Source organism: Schistocerca gregaria, chromosome 6 (genome assembly GCF_023897955.1).
Source record: "Schistocerca gregaria isolate iqSchGreg1 chromosome 6, iqSchGreg1.2, whole genome shotgun sequence".
NCBI lineage: Eukaryota > Metazoa > Arthropoda > Insecta > Orthoptera > Acrididae > Schistocerca > Schistocerca gregaria.
Genome location: NC_064925.1, coordinates 118,863,575 through 118,877,943, shown reverse-complemented (window position 1 = coordinate 118,877,943; position 14,369 = coordinate 118,863,575). Strand labels below are relative to the sequence as shown.

At 46.1% G+C, this 14,369-nt stretch overlaps 1 protein-coding gene and 1 non-coding gene across 3 annotated transcripts in view; both read right to left on the bottom strand.

Annotated features, from left to right (window-relative positions):
* The window catches only part of LOC126278963 (homeotic protein female sterile), a 764,432-nt gene that overhangs the window by 731,355 nt on the left and 18,708 nt on the right, over window positions 1-14,369 (bottom strand). The window lies entirely within an intron of this gene.
* Trnas-cga (transfer RNA serine (anticodon CGA)) lies at window positions 9,412-9,486 on the bottom strand. Its single transcript has one exon. It is a non-coding gene; the product is annotated as a tRNA-Ser (tRNA).

The window sequence follows — 14,369 nt, the reverse complement described above, 5'->3', positions numbered from 1 at the left end:
TGATGACTAAAAAAAAAGTATATGATACATCTGATTACTAAAGATAACGATACACCGTAATTTTGTTACGTAAACGTACATACATGGCCACTTCCTAGTTTTCAAGTTATACTAGTCATTGTACAAGAATACTAGGAATAATAATTGACCTAGAGAAGGAAATACTTTTACTGAATTTTATATGATGAAGTATGTGATCATTATGGAAACAGACTTAACATTACTAGTCTTTAGTACGCGGTGAAACACTGTGTTTTGTTCTTAGAATGATAAAAATTTAGCATTAGAGTTGTCATTATTGAAGGAAATGGAAATACTAACTTAATTTTAATGAACATTTACATATGGTGATACTAATTTTTAAAGCGACTTGTTTTGCGAAGAAAAACTTTGTAATTCACAAAATAGTTAGCTGAAAAGATGTTTCTATGTTCTCTAGACCTCGATGTCACATACAAAATGATCTGTAGTAATCCTTTTTTATTGTCACACATTTTCCGTGATTTTCCTAAAACGGTGAAGAGAAATGCCTTTCGGAGGACACGACCGATTTCCTTCAGTAATCCCTGTCTCCCACGATCTCGTTGTCGACGGGACGTTAAACATTAATCTTCGTTCAGTTATGCACGGATAAAAAGGCCGTCGTAAGCTGCATCAAACAAATGATCCAGCTGAAGACCACAACAAAGACTATCCAAATATTTGGAAGCACAGACACGTGCAGCTTTGCAGCTACACCTTATAGGAATTTACACAGCCAGATACAGGGTGACAATTATTGAACTCTATCAAAAAAAGTAAATTGGTAACAAACTACGGAGTGGACACACTTTATTCAACATGTAAACGTCAGTACAGATATTTGGATTTACGTTACGACATGTATCATATGCCTGCCGTCACTGGCGACGTGGTGGCGTTGACGAATAGCGAAATTCTGCATGACCCGCTGAAGTGTGGGAACACAAACTCTGCCGATGACATCCCGAATAGCCGGCCGCGGTGGTCTCGCGGTTCTAGGCGCGCAGTTCGGAACCGTGCGACTGCTACGGTCGCAGGTTCGAATCCTGCCTCGGCCATGGATGTGTGTAATGTCCTTAGGTTAGTTAGGTTTAAGTAGCTCTAAGTTCTAGGAGACTGATGACCACAGCAGTTGAGTCCCATAGTGCTCAGAGCCATTTGAACCATTTTTGACATCCCGAATAGCTGTTTTCATCTCAACAATAGTTTTGAGGTTATTGCTGTACACCTTGCCTTTCAAAATGGTTCAAATGGCTCTAAGCGCTATAAGACCTAACATCTTAGGTCATCAGTCCCCTAGAACTTAGAACTACTTAAACCTAACTGAAATAAGGACATCACACACATCCATGCCCGAGGTAGGATTCGAACCCGCGACCGTAGCAGTCCCGCGGTTCCGGACTGCAGCGCCTAGAATCGCACGGCCACCACGACCGGCGCCTCTGGGTATTCCAGAACTAGAATACCCCCCCCCCCACTCAAAGTGCTCCTCCAGGACATCATTCTCTTGCTTCGATGGGGTCGAGCACCATCTTGCATCAACCACTTCTTGTAGAAATTAGGGTCACTTTGGATAATAGGGATGAAATCGTCTTCCAAAACTTTCACGTACGGTTCGGTGGTCACCGTGCCATCAAGGAATAACGCACCGATTATTCAGTGACTGGACATTTCACACCACACTGTGACCCACTGAGGGTGCAGAGACTTCTAGACCGCAATGCGGATTCTCAGTCCCCCAAATATGCCAATTCTGCTAACTGACGAATCCATCCAAATGAAAGTGGGCTTCGTCCCTATACCAACATACTAATTCCCATCAGGCCCCGCGGCCAACTGTGCAGTTAGAACGTCCTAATCCGGCCGGAGTGGCCGAGCGGTTCTAGGCGCTACAGTCTGGAACCACGCGTCCGCTACGGTCGCAGGTTCGAATCCTGCCTCGGGTATGGATGTGTGTGATGTCCTTAGGTTAGTTAGGTTGAAGTGTTCTAAGTTCTAGGGGACTGATGACCTCAGTTCTAAGTCTCATAGTGCTCAGAGCCATTTTTTGAACGTCCTAACGCAAACTGTTCAGAAGTTATAACAATTTTATTTACATTGTTCAATAACTGTCACCCTGTAAATACCGGGGGTACATCAATACCCATCTGTGGCGTCCCATGCTCGAGAAGCGGAATCACAGACTACGAGAACAGACGGGGCGATGCGAATACCTGCGTTATACTCTACCCCGCGCCTGAGACGGTGGGACAGGCACAGCGGCGTGGCCTCGGGAGGATAATAAGGAACACGTGCGTGGGTGAGTAATGAGGACGGGGTGGGAGCCAGACAGAAGTATGCAGCGTGGTATCGAGCCGACTGCGTGGCCCGGCCCCGCGCGCCCATATTGATTGCGGCCGCCACCTGTTACGACTCCACGGCTCACCTCAGCGCCGCTTCCGCCGCTGCACTCTGCTAGCCGATGCACCGGGGCGCGTACTCTGCAGCCACGGTCAGGGAGCCCCGCCGACCACTCACCGTCCAACAATGATACTGCGAGGCCTACCTTGTTCACTCTGTCGGTACGAACACGCTCCAGTTTAGGTGGTCCGGAACGGCGCGACGGAACAAGGAAAGTTTTACCAGCACATTTAACCTGTAGCACTGCCGTTCGCTCCGGTCTGCGCCATATGCCGATATACACTTATAAGCGACAACACCGCGATGTCGGAGATGCCGCCTGGTGGTGTTGCGGGCACGTGACTCGGAAACAAAAGTATGTAAGCGGAGCAGACACGGACGGAGCATCAAACTAGCGAAGATATTGACTGCAAATGGGGAAATTCACTGAGATAAGCGACTTTGTACCGGGTGATCAAAAAGTAAGTATAAATTTGAAAACTGAATAAATCACAGAATAATATACATAGAGAGGTACAAATTGACACACATGCTTGGTATGATATGGCGTCTTATTAGAACCAAAAAAATACAAAAGTTCAAAAAATGTCGGGCTTCATCTGATCAGAATAGTAATAATCAGCATAACAAAGTAAGACAAAGCTAAGATGATGTTATTTACAGGAAATGCTCAATATGCCCACCATCATTCCTCAACAATAGCTGTAGTCAAGGTTCAAATGACTCTGAGCACTATGGGACTCAACTGCTGTGGTCATTAGTCCCCTAGAACTTAAAACTACTTAAACCTAACTAACCTAAGGACATCACACACATCCATGCCCGAGGCAGGATTCGAACCTGCGACCGTAGCAGTCGCACGGTTCCGGACTGCGCGCCTAGAACCGCGAGACCACCGCGGGCCGGCAGCTGTAGTCAAGGAATAATGTTGCGAACAGCACTGTAAAGCATGTCCGGAGTTGTGGTGAGGCATTGGCGTCGAATGTTGTCAGAATCCCTAGAGATGTCCGTCGATCACGATACATTTGCGACTTCAGGTAACCCCAAAGCCAATAATCGAACGGAATCAGGTCTGGGGACCTGGGAGGCCAAGCATGACGAAAGTGGCGGCGGAGCACACGATCAACACCAAACGACGAACGCAAGAGATCTTTCACGCGTCTAGCAATATTTTTTTTTGGTTCTAATAAAACCCCGTTTCATTCCAAACATGTGTGTCAATTTTTACCTCTCTATCTACATTATTCCGTGGTTTATCAAGTTTTCAAATTTATACTGACTTTTTGATCACCCGGTGTATGAATGCTTGGTGTCTGATCTTTCGGGCTTGTCCGAAAGACCGGACACCACGCATTCAAATAATTTGACTGGCCTATCTGGGCAACGCATGCACCTTCTTCAGTGCGGGTACACAAATACATTTTTTCGAGCACCCCCTCTTCGAGCATGACTGGTACCTTGTCATATCACGATATCAAGTACCTAAAAAAGCCAAATTAAGATTCTTTTTATACGTTTTCTATTTTTGGTACTTAGAAAAAACATTGACATTCATTATTGAAAAAATATTGAGCTTAAAACTTTTTCAGTTTAGCCATCTTTGTTATTGTTAAATTTTTGATTATTGCTCAAAATGTTTGTCTTCAAATCTGGGTGTTTTGTGCAACAATCTCGTTAAAAAAAACAAAAATTGAGAATAAACTGAAAATGACAGGAAAAAATTAAAACTGATGTATTATAGTAGCATCTTGCGGACCCCTCTCGCATAGCTCGCGGACCCCTGGGGGTCCACGGACCACCTGTTGGGAACCACTCGTCTACATCTTCAATTTACATATAATCTTGACAAAGAACACCTTGTTACTACGCAGAGCCTGTGAACGAGCATCTCGAAAACGGCGAAGCTTACCGAATGTTCACGTGCTATTTTCTAGAGTATCTACGGAAAGAGATAGAAGGACGGTGACACTTCACTGAACGTGCAGTTCGGAGGCGTGCCTGCTGTGTAAAGTGGGACAAATGGCGATTTGTGGCATCTCTGCCGATAGAGCACAATGATTGTGAGCGCGTAAGTGTTCCAGCGCACACCGTTCATAGTGCATCGTTGAACACGGAGCTCCCGAACGGACAAACCTTTCGTGTTTATAGGTTGACCCCAACGACATCGGCAATTACGACGGCAGCGGGCACAGGACCACGTGGATTCGACCGTCGATCAATGGAAACGTGTCAGCTCTTCAGGTAAAACACATTTTTTGCTACACTTGGTCGATTGTCGTCTACACAAACGTCGTTATCGACGTGAACGGCGATTAAAAAACGTGCAGCGCCACGGGCGCATACTGGTGGCAACAGTATTATGCTATGGGAGACAAAAAATGGTTCAAATGGTTCTGAGCACTATGGGACTTAACATCGGAGGTCATCAGTCCCCTAGAACTTAGAACTACTTAAACCTAACTAACCTAAGGACATCACACACATCCATGCCCGAGGCAGAATTCGAACCTGCGACCGTAGCGGTCGCGCGGTATGGGAGACATTCTGCGTATGCGTGGGACCTGTGGTGGTAATTGAAGACACACTGACACACTGCGAACCACCTGCATCTCTTCACGCTTGATGTCTCCTCGACAGCGATGTCATCTTTCAGCAGTATAATTGTCCCTGTTTCGGTTGCAGAACCGTGCTACAGTGGTTTGAGGAGCATTATAGTGAACTCACGTTGACGTCTCGGCAACCACATTCGGCTGTTGTAAAACCTATGGAACTCATCTGGGTCGCTATGGACGCCACCACCGCGTACGCAAACTAGCAGCCCGTTATTTGCGCTAATTGCATGACCTGTGCGTAGATATACAATGCCACATACTCCCAGAACCTATCAACAGACTGCCGGATCTCGTCAATCTTTTCGTCTCAGAGTACCAATTACAACCTACGTCCTCAAATTATTTGCTGGATATGTTACAATTTCTGTCGCCCTCCACAATTTTTACCCTCTACAGCTCCCTCTAGTACCATACAAGTAGCCAGTCGCTGTGGCCGAGCGGTTCTAGGCGCTTCAGTCTGGAACCGCGCGACCGCTACGGTCGCAGGTTCGAATCCTGCCTTGGGCATGGATGTATGTGATGTCCTTAGGTGAGTCAGGTTTAAGTAGTTCTAAGTTCTAGGGGACCGATGACCTCTGATGTTAAGTCCCATAGTGTTCAGAGCCATTTGAACCATTTTTGAACCATACAAGTTATTCCCAGTTGTCGTAACAATTGTCCAATCATCCATGTCCTCGCTTATTCTGTGCAGAAACTCCTCATTCTTTACCTTATGAGTCAACCTAATTTTCGACATTCGTCTGTAACATCACATCGCAAATACAGTGCTGTGCTCCAAAAGTATATTCTTAGAAACGTTGTCCTCAAATTAAGGCCTACGTTGGAAATTAGCAGACTTCTCTTCTCCAGGAATGCCCGTTTCACCAGCGTTAGTCTGCTTTGCACGTACCCCTTGCCCCGTCCATCATGGGTTACTTTGCCGTCTAGGTAGCACTATGCCTTTAACTTCGTCCGCCGAGCGGTCTGAAAGCGCTGCAGTCATGGACTGTGCGGCTGATCCCGGCAGAGGTTCGAGTCCTCTCTCGCGCATTGGTGTGTGTGTTTATCCTTAGGATAATTTTGGTTAAGTAGTGTGTAAGCTTAGGGACTGACGACCTTAGGAGTTAAGTCCCATAAGATTTCACACACATTTGAACATTTAACGTCGTCCACTTCTTGATCTCGAATTCTGATGTTAAGCTTCTATTCTGTTTTCATTTCTGCTACTTTTCATTACTTTCATCTTTCTTCCATTTATTCTCAGTCCATATTTCGCAGTCATTAGGCTGCTCATTTAATTCAACACATTCTGTAATTCTTCTTCACTTTAACTGAAGATAGCAAAATCATCAGTGAATTATAATTCTACTCTTGAACCTTTCTTTTATTTTCGTCGCTACTTCTTCGATGTACACCTTGTACACTAGGTGCGAAACGCTACGTACCTGTCTTACACATTTTTAAGAAGAGCACTTCTTACTTCGTCTCCCTCTTGGCTCTTGTGCACACGCTACTTTCAGTATATGAATTTTAAAACGTCTACACATTATTTCTTCTGTCTAATGGAAAGTAAGTTTTGGCCATGCTGCCCACCGACTGCCAAGTGTGTGAAAGGGTTTCTACGCCCAGCCAGAGAGTAATGGCGGGATACAGACGTTACGACATAACACCAACGCTCGTTTAGAAACCTCCAGCAGTTGCGCAAAATGCACACAGTAGCTGCTCGCAATACCACGCCGCAGCACTTTAGCGCCCAACTGCAGCCTCTGCTTCATCATCCCTTTCCCTCCCTCCACTCCAGAACCTCCCCCCCCCTCCCCTCGCTCGCGTTCCCCTACCCCATGTGGTCTTCTGACGATTACGTCCTGTTACGATGATTAACAGCCGGGCCGCACCATTTGGCTCAACACGGGAACATAAGGCCAAGGGCAGGGCCACTCACGGCTGCCAAATGCAGGCAGCAAGAGAAACGACAGTTAAAAACCTCTCTTCCACTTTCGCTACCAAATCCTCCGCCGCGACATGTTCCATGTTCGTTATGTAGGATGATCTTCATATTCTTCGCCAGGAACATACACTGCTGGAAAAAAAAAAAAAAAATCAGATCACCTGGAAAGGCGATGTCGATTTTGATCTGATAACGAGGAATGTGACATGGGGTTTGGTAGGTGTCCAGATAATGGTTTAAACGTCGACCGCCAACAGACAGCGTAGAGGCATAGCTACCAGAGTGCCATCTGTGTCTAACCTTTAATGAGGAATGTTCACAGCCACAAGGCTCACAAGGGAACCTCCCCATTGCACCCCCCCTCAGATTTAGTTGTAAGTTGGCACAGTGGATAGGCCTTGAAAAACTGAACACAGATCAATCGAGAAAACAGGAAGGAGTTGCGCGGATGAAAAAAATAAGCAAAATATACATACTGAGTAGTCCATGCACAAGATAGGCAATATCAAGGAAAATGTGAGCTCAGGAGCGCTGTGGTCTCATAGTTATCGTGAGCAGCTGCGGAATGAGAGGTCTTTGGTTCAAGTCTTCCCTCGAGTAAAAAGTTTAATTTTTTATTTTCAGATAATTTTCAAAGTTCAGGCACCCACACATAATCAACTTCGCTCCAAAATTCCAGGACATATTCAGATTTGCTTGGACATATGCAGGATTTGACGGTCTACACAGGGAAAAATTTGAAAACGTTAAAAGCATATGTTCTGACAGAGCACAGGGAAAATTGTGCGACTGTGAAACTGTAGCATTCATTTGTTGCAGTTTATGTGACAAACTCTTATGTTTTCATCACTTTTCTGGGAGTGATTGTCACATCCACAGGAAAACCTAAATCGGACACGGTAGAAGAATCTTTTTACCCATTCGCCAAGTGTACAAGTTAGGTGGGTCGATAACATATTCCTGTCATGTGATGCACATGCCGTCACCAGTGTCGTATAGAATGTATCAGACGTGTTTTCCTGTGGAGGAATCGGTTGACCTATGACCTTGCGATCAAATGTTTTCGGTTCCCATTGGAGAGGCACATCCTTTCATCTACTAATCGCACGGTTTTGCGGTGCGGTCGCAAAATACAGATACTAAACTTATTACAGTGAGCAGAGACGTCAATGAACGAACGGACAGATCATAAACTTGCGTAAAATAAAGAAAGTAAACTTTCCACTTAAAAAAAAAAATCATTTTGTTCGCTTTAGTTCGATGCATCTGCTCGGGGCGGACGTTGTAAAACATCCCCTTAAGTTCGTTGTTGATCTGTTAACTCAGTTTTTTTTTTTTTTAAATTACAAACGGCACGTTACCATCTGGCCTAACAAGCTGAGCTACCGTGCCGGCTTCACTCGAGGGAAGACTTGAACCAAGGACTTCTCGTTCCGCAGCTGCTCACGCTAGCCACGGGACCACGGCGCCCCTGAGCTCGTATTATCCTTGATTTTGCTTATCTTGCGCATGGACTACGCAGTTAGTATATTTTTCTTACTTTTTTTTTATAGTTCCACACAACTTCTTCCTGTTTTCTCGATTGATCTGTGTTCAGTTTTTCAACGACTATTCACTGTGCCAACTTACAACTAAATCTGAGGGGGGTGCGATGGGGAGGTTCCGTTGTCAGTATGATGCAAACGTGTGAAGAAAGCAGGCATCCATGCCTCGGAAACGCACTCGGGCTTACTACAGACAACTGAGCGAGATGATCCTTTCGGAGAAATGCCACCCACGTTGGACAGGCTGCGTCAGTTGTGCAACGCTAATCGTATCAGTGGTCACGTGAACATTGTCACACCCGCAGAAGAGGTTCTGGACGTCCACGCAGCACAGACGCCCTTCAGGATCTTCGTATTGTAAGGGCAGCACTAATAGACAGTACAGATACCACAGCACACATAAGAGTTCCTGTGATCGCAGACACGTAAACAAGAACTGTTGCAAGCCGGTTATTAGCAGTGGGACTACGGGCAAGCACACCTCTAGCCCATCTCCCACTCACATCACAGCATCGACGTGTCCACAGTTCAATTGGTGCCGTCAGAGGATCGCTTGGAAGATGGAATAGTGCGCCGTGGTCTTACCGATGAGAGCAGATTGTGAGTGGACGCAAGTGATGGTCGTTTGCGCGTAGGACGTAGTCTCATAGGGTGCATTCGTCCAAGAGACACTGCTCCACCCCAGGCCTCATGGTCCGATGTGCGATGAGCTACAGCTCTCGTTCATCTTTGGTGTTTCTGGAGGGGACGCTAACCGGCGCTCAGCACGTGCAGAATGTAGTTAGGCCCGTTCCTTTGCCTCTCTTGCAACAGGAAGGTGATGTGTTGCTCCAACAAGATAATGCTTGCCCACACACTGATCGTGAAACTCATCGTACTCTGAAACTTCCTGGCAGATTAAAACAGTGTGCCGGACCGAGACTCGAACTCGGGACCTTTGCCTTTCGCGGGCAAGTGCTCTACCAACTGAGCTACCCGAGCACGACTCATGCCCCGTCCTCACAGCTTTACTTCTGCCAGTACCTTGTCTCCTACCTTCGAAACTTTACTAGACGGCTACCGTGGGGTTTCCTACAAGGGTGCAGCAGGTAGCGAAGCTGTCCCGAGCAACCGGTTCCCTAACGAGGTGTTTGCGAACTGACCCTCCCCCAATGCTTGCCTACCCCAGTCGCTCACCCCCAGTGCAGGTGTTATAGTTTCTCAGACAGTGTCGTCGATAGCTTTCGTTCCGTGCGTTTTTCTATACGACTTCTGTTCTAAGCAGTGTACACTCCATCTGCCCCACTCTCTCACAACACTTACTTCTCCTCTCCATCCTCCTTTTCCATCCATCTTCCCGTCTCTGTCTACCTCCTCCTCCGCTTTTTCTAATAGTACATCAGATTCACAATAACATCCCTAATTTATGTATTTATTACAGTGTTCCATTAGTCATTCACCACCTTCCCCCTTTCTCTGTTTACCTGCTGCTCCCTCTCTCTTTTCATTTGCTTCTCTCAATTCTCTGGATGCACCTCCTCCTCCCGCCTTGCCCCCAATCACGTTCTCCTCTCTCCGTATACCTCCTCCTCCACCTTCGTCATGCCATCTCCTCTTTCTCTGTCTATGAAAAGATACGTATATCTGCCAACTTTCATGCTGACTGACGAAACGATGTTGAATTTATTTAAAGGTAGGCCAACCCTCCGCCATCCAGCATACGCTGGCTTTTATAAATGCCTTCACCACGAAAACATACTTACATGAGCCAACTCCCAAGCTGATCAGTCAAACGGTGTGTAATTCTGTTGTAAGATACCCTCCATCCACCATACACCGTATCAAATTTCACGTAGACGGTAAGGTTCCCCTTGTTTTGAAGACCAAATGTACAAAATTTCATCGGAGCAACACTGTGGCTTTTGTTGAAATCCGTAAGTAAAGCACCCTCCACCATGCACTGAATGAAGTTTTATGTAGACAGTGACCTTTCTCTTGGTTTGGGAAATAGGGAATAATCATGTAATGATTTCTGTAGTATAAGGGGCAACATAGCTTTTAAATAATAGCAACGTGATTACGAGAGCAGTCACTTTCAGTGTTACGCAAAATAACATTATACCTTGTAAATTATCACGACACAAAATGAAGATGATAAACAATGTGGGGCTTCCTTCTGTTCGCGTTTGAAACTCTCGGAGAACTCCTGTGTGGTGAGGAGGGTGGGAGAGGGAATCAAGGGGGGCCTCAATTTGTTTTGCCAGCCCGGGCCTCTGACAGGTTTAGCGCGCCACTGCTGGTAGGAAACCCCACGGTAGCAAACCCCACGACACCGCCTAAGACGGGCCTTATGGAGTATAAGTGTAAATGTTTTCCCGACTTCCACACCGCAGGTGCTGCGGTGGGCAGCCTGTGTGACGCATTCCAGACAGTGTGGGCCGCGCCTTGTAGAGTGCATCAGGCCTGGCCGCCATCCCGCAGGCTGTGTCACGTCTCGGCATACGCTGATCCGGGGAGCAGCCGGCGTTACGAAAGGCGTCCGCAGCACCGTTACCTGCCGTGACGTAAGGCGCGACACTTTGAGAGTGAAGGCAACCGCGCCAAGCTGCCTGGTTCATTACCACGGGTTGCTCAACGCCGGAGCAGCTTCAGCGAGGGCCGGCTTGCTTCGCTCCCACAACAAGGTACACTGCCCCATCTACATTTATACTCCGCAAGCCACCCAACGGTGTGTGGAGGAGGGCACTTTACGTGCCACTGTCATTACCTCCCTTTCCTGTTCGAGTCGCGTATGGTTCGCGGGAAGAACGACTGACGGAAAACCTCCGTGCGCGCTCTCTTATTTTACATTCGTGATCTCCTCGTGAGGTATAAGTAGGGGGAAGCAATATATTCGATACCTCATCCAGAAACGCACCCTTTCGAAACCTGGGCAGCAAGCTACACCACGTTGCACAGCGCCTCTCTTACAGAGTCTGCCACTTGAGTTTTCTAAACATCTCCGTAACGCTATCGCGCTTACCAAATAACTCTGTGACGAAACGCGCCGCTCTTCTTTGGATCTTCCCTATCTATTCTGTCAACCCGACCTGGTACGGATCCCACACTGACGAACAATACTCAAGTATAGGTTGAACGAGTGTTTTGTAAGCCACCTCCTTTGTTGATGGACTACTTTTTCTAAGGACTCTCCCAATGAATCTCAACCTGGCACCCGCCTTACCAACAATTAATTTTATATGATCATTCAACTTCAGATCGTTCCGCACGCATACTCCCAGAGATTTTACAGAAGTAACTGCTACCGGTGTTTGTTCCGCTATCATATGATCATACAATAAAGGATCCTTCTTTCTATGTATTCGCAATACATTACATTTGTCTATGTTAAGGTTCAGTTGCCACTCCCTGCACCAAGTGCCTATTCGCTGCAGATCTTCATGCATTTCGCTGCAATTTTCTAATGCTGCAACTTCTCTGTATACTACGGCATAATCCGCGAAAAGCCGCATGGAACTACCGACACTATCTACTACGTCATTTACATATATTGTGAAAAGCACTGGTCCCACTCCCCTGTGGCAAGCCAGAGGTTACTTTAACTTCTGTAGACGTCTCTCCATTGAGAACAACATACCGTGTTCTGTTTGCTAAAAACTCTTCAGTACAGCCACACAGCTGGTCTGATACTCCGTAGGCTCTTACTTTGTTTATCAGGCGACAGTGTGGAACTGTATCGAACGCCTTCCGGAAGTCAAGGAAAATAGCATCTACCTGGGAGCTTATATCTAATATTTTCTGGGTCTCATAAACAAATAAAGCGAGGTGGGTCTCACACGATCGCTGTTTCCGGAATCAATGTTGATTCCTACAGAGTAGATTCTGGTTTTCCACCCCATCGGTGGTCTTAGCGTTAAACGTTCAAGTTATATGAGCGACAGGTGCAAGTAGCGATTTTTTTAACTACGACATGGTGATACAAACCCTTTTGCTTGAGTTACCTTTAAGCGCTCATCAATCGGCGTATTAAAGCACTTCGAACTCTGGTGTGTAGCTTTCCCTCATCAGTGTAAAGGTTTAGAAGTTCACTACCACCCATCTTCGTATTCTATCCGTATATTCTCTTCTGTGAGAAAGGCCGTTGGTCTTCTGACTGGTTTGATCCATCTGGCCACGAATTCCTCTCCTGCGCTAACCACTTCATCTCAGTGTAGCACTTGCAACCTTCGTCCTCAATTACACGCTATGTATTCCAATCTCTGTCTTCCTCTACAGTTTTTACCTTCTTCAGGTGCCTCTAGTACCATGTAAATTGTTCCCTGATATCTTAACAGATGTCCTATCACACCACCCCTTCTTTTTGGCAGAGTTTCCCATATGCTCTTTTCCTCGCCGATTCTGCGGAGTACCTCCTTAGTTCCTTACTACATCGGTCCAAACAATTTTCAACGTTCTTCTGTAGTACCACATCTCAAATGCTTCTGCTTCGTCACACTCCTTGTTTCACAACAATACAGTGCTGTGCTGTGCTCCAAACGCACATTCTCTTCCTGCAAGGAAGAAGGATTGCAGTAATGGAATGAATAGTTTAATGAGTACAGGATAAGGGTTGATCGTAAATCGAAGAAAGACGAAAGTAATGAGAAGTAGCAGAAATGAGATCAGTGAAAAACTTACCATGGCAATCTGTGCTAGCTTGGTAACAAAATAACCCATGATGGACGGAGCAAGGACGACATAAGAAGCAGACTAGCAATGGCAAAAAGGGCCTTCCTGGCCAAGAGAAGTCTACTGGAGTCAAACATGGGTCTTAATTTGATAAAGAAATTTCTGAGAATGTGCGTTTGGAGCACAGCACAGCACTGTATTGTTGTGAAACAAGGAGTGTGACGAAGCAGGAACAGAAGAGAACAGAAGCATGTCATCAGCGAATCTTATCTTTGATATCCTTCACCTTGAATTTATATCCCCCCGGCCGGTGTGGGCGAGCGGTTCTAGGCGTTTCAGTCTGGAACCGAGCGACCGCTACAGTCGCAGGTTAGAATCCTGCCTCGGGCATGGATGTGTGTGATGTCCTTAGGATAGTCAGGTTTAATCAGTTCTAAGTTCTAGGGGATTGATGACCTCAGATGTTAAGTCCCATAGTGCTCAGAGCCATTTGAACCAATTTAAATCCCAGTCCTGAACCTTGCTTTTATTTCAGTCACTGACTCTGCGATGTATAGGTTGAACAGTAGGGTCGAAAGTTTTAATACGAACACTTCTTTCTTGGTCTTCCAGTCTTATGTTTGCCCTTCGGTCTTATATATTACCCGTCTTTCCCTATAGCTTAGCGCTATTTTTCCCAGAATATCGAAAGTCTCGCACCATTTGAAATTGTCGAACGCTTTTTCGATGTCGACAAATTCTATGAAGTGTCTTGATTTTTCTTCAGTCTTGCTTCCATTATCAACCGCAACGTGAGTACTACGTCTTTCTCGTGCCCCTACCTTGCCTAGCCTCTATCTTTCCTAATGTGAAACGGATCATCTTCTAGCAGACCGTCCATTTTCTTTTTCAGTTTTCTGTATGAACAATGTAGTTAAAAAAATGGTTCAAATGGCTCTGAGCACTATGGGACTTAACTTCTGAGGTCATCAGTCTCCTAGAACTGAGAACTACTGAAACCTAACTAACCTAAGGACATCACACACATCCATGCCCGAGGCAGGATTCGAACCTGCGCGGTTCCAGACTGTAGCGCCTAGAACCGCTCGGCCACTCCGGCCGGCAATAATGTAGTAACCCTTAACTTAGTAAGGAATGGTCTGATTATACTACCCGCTGTGTTTTCTGACGCTCTAAACGTTGACAAGTGCACTTTTACCGATGGAAAACGATATCTAT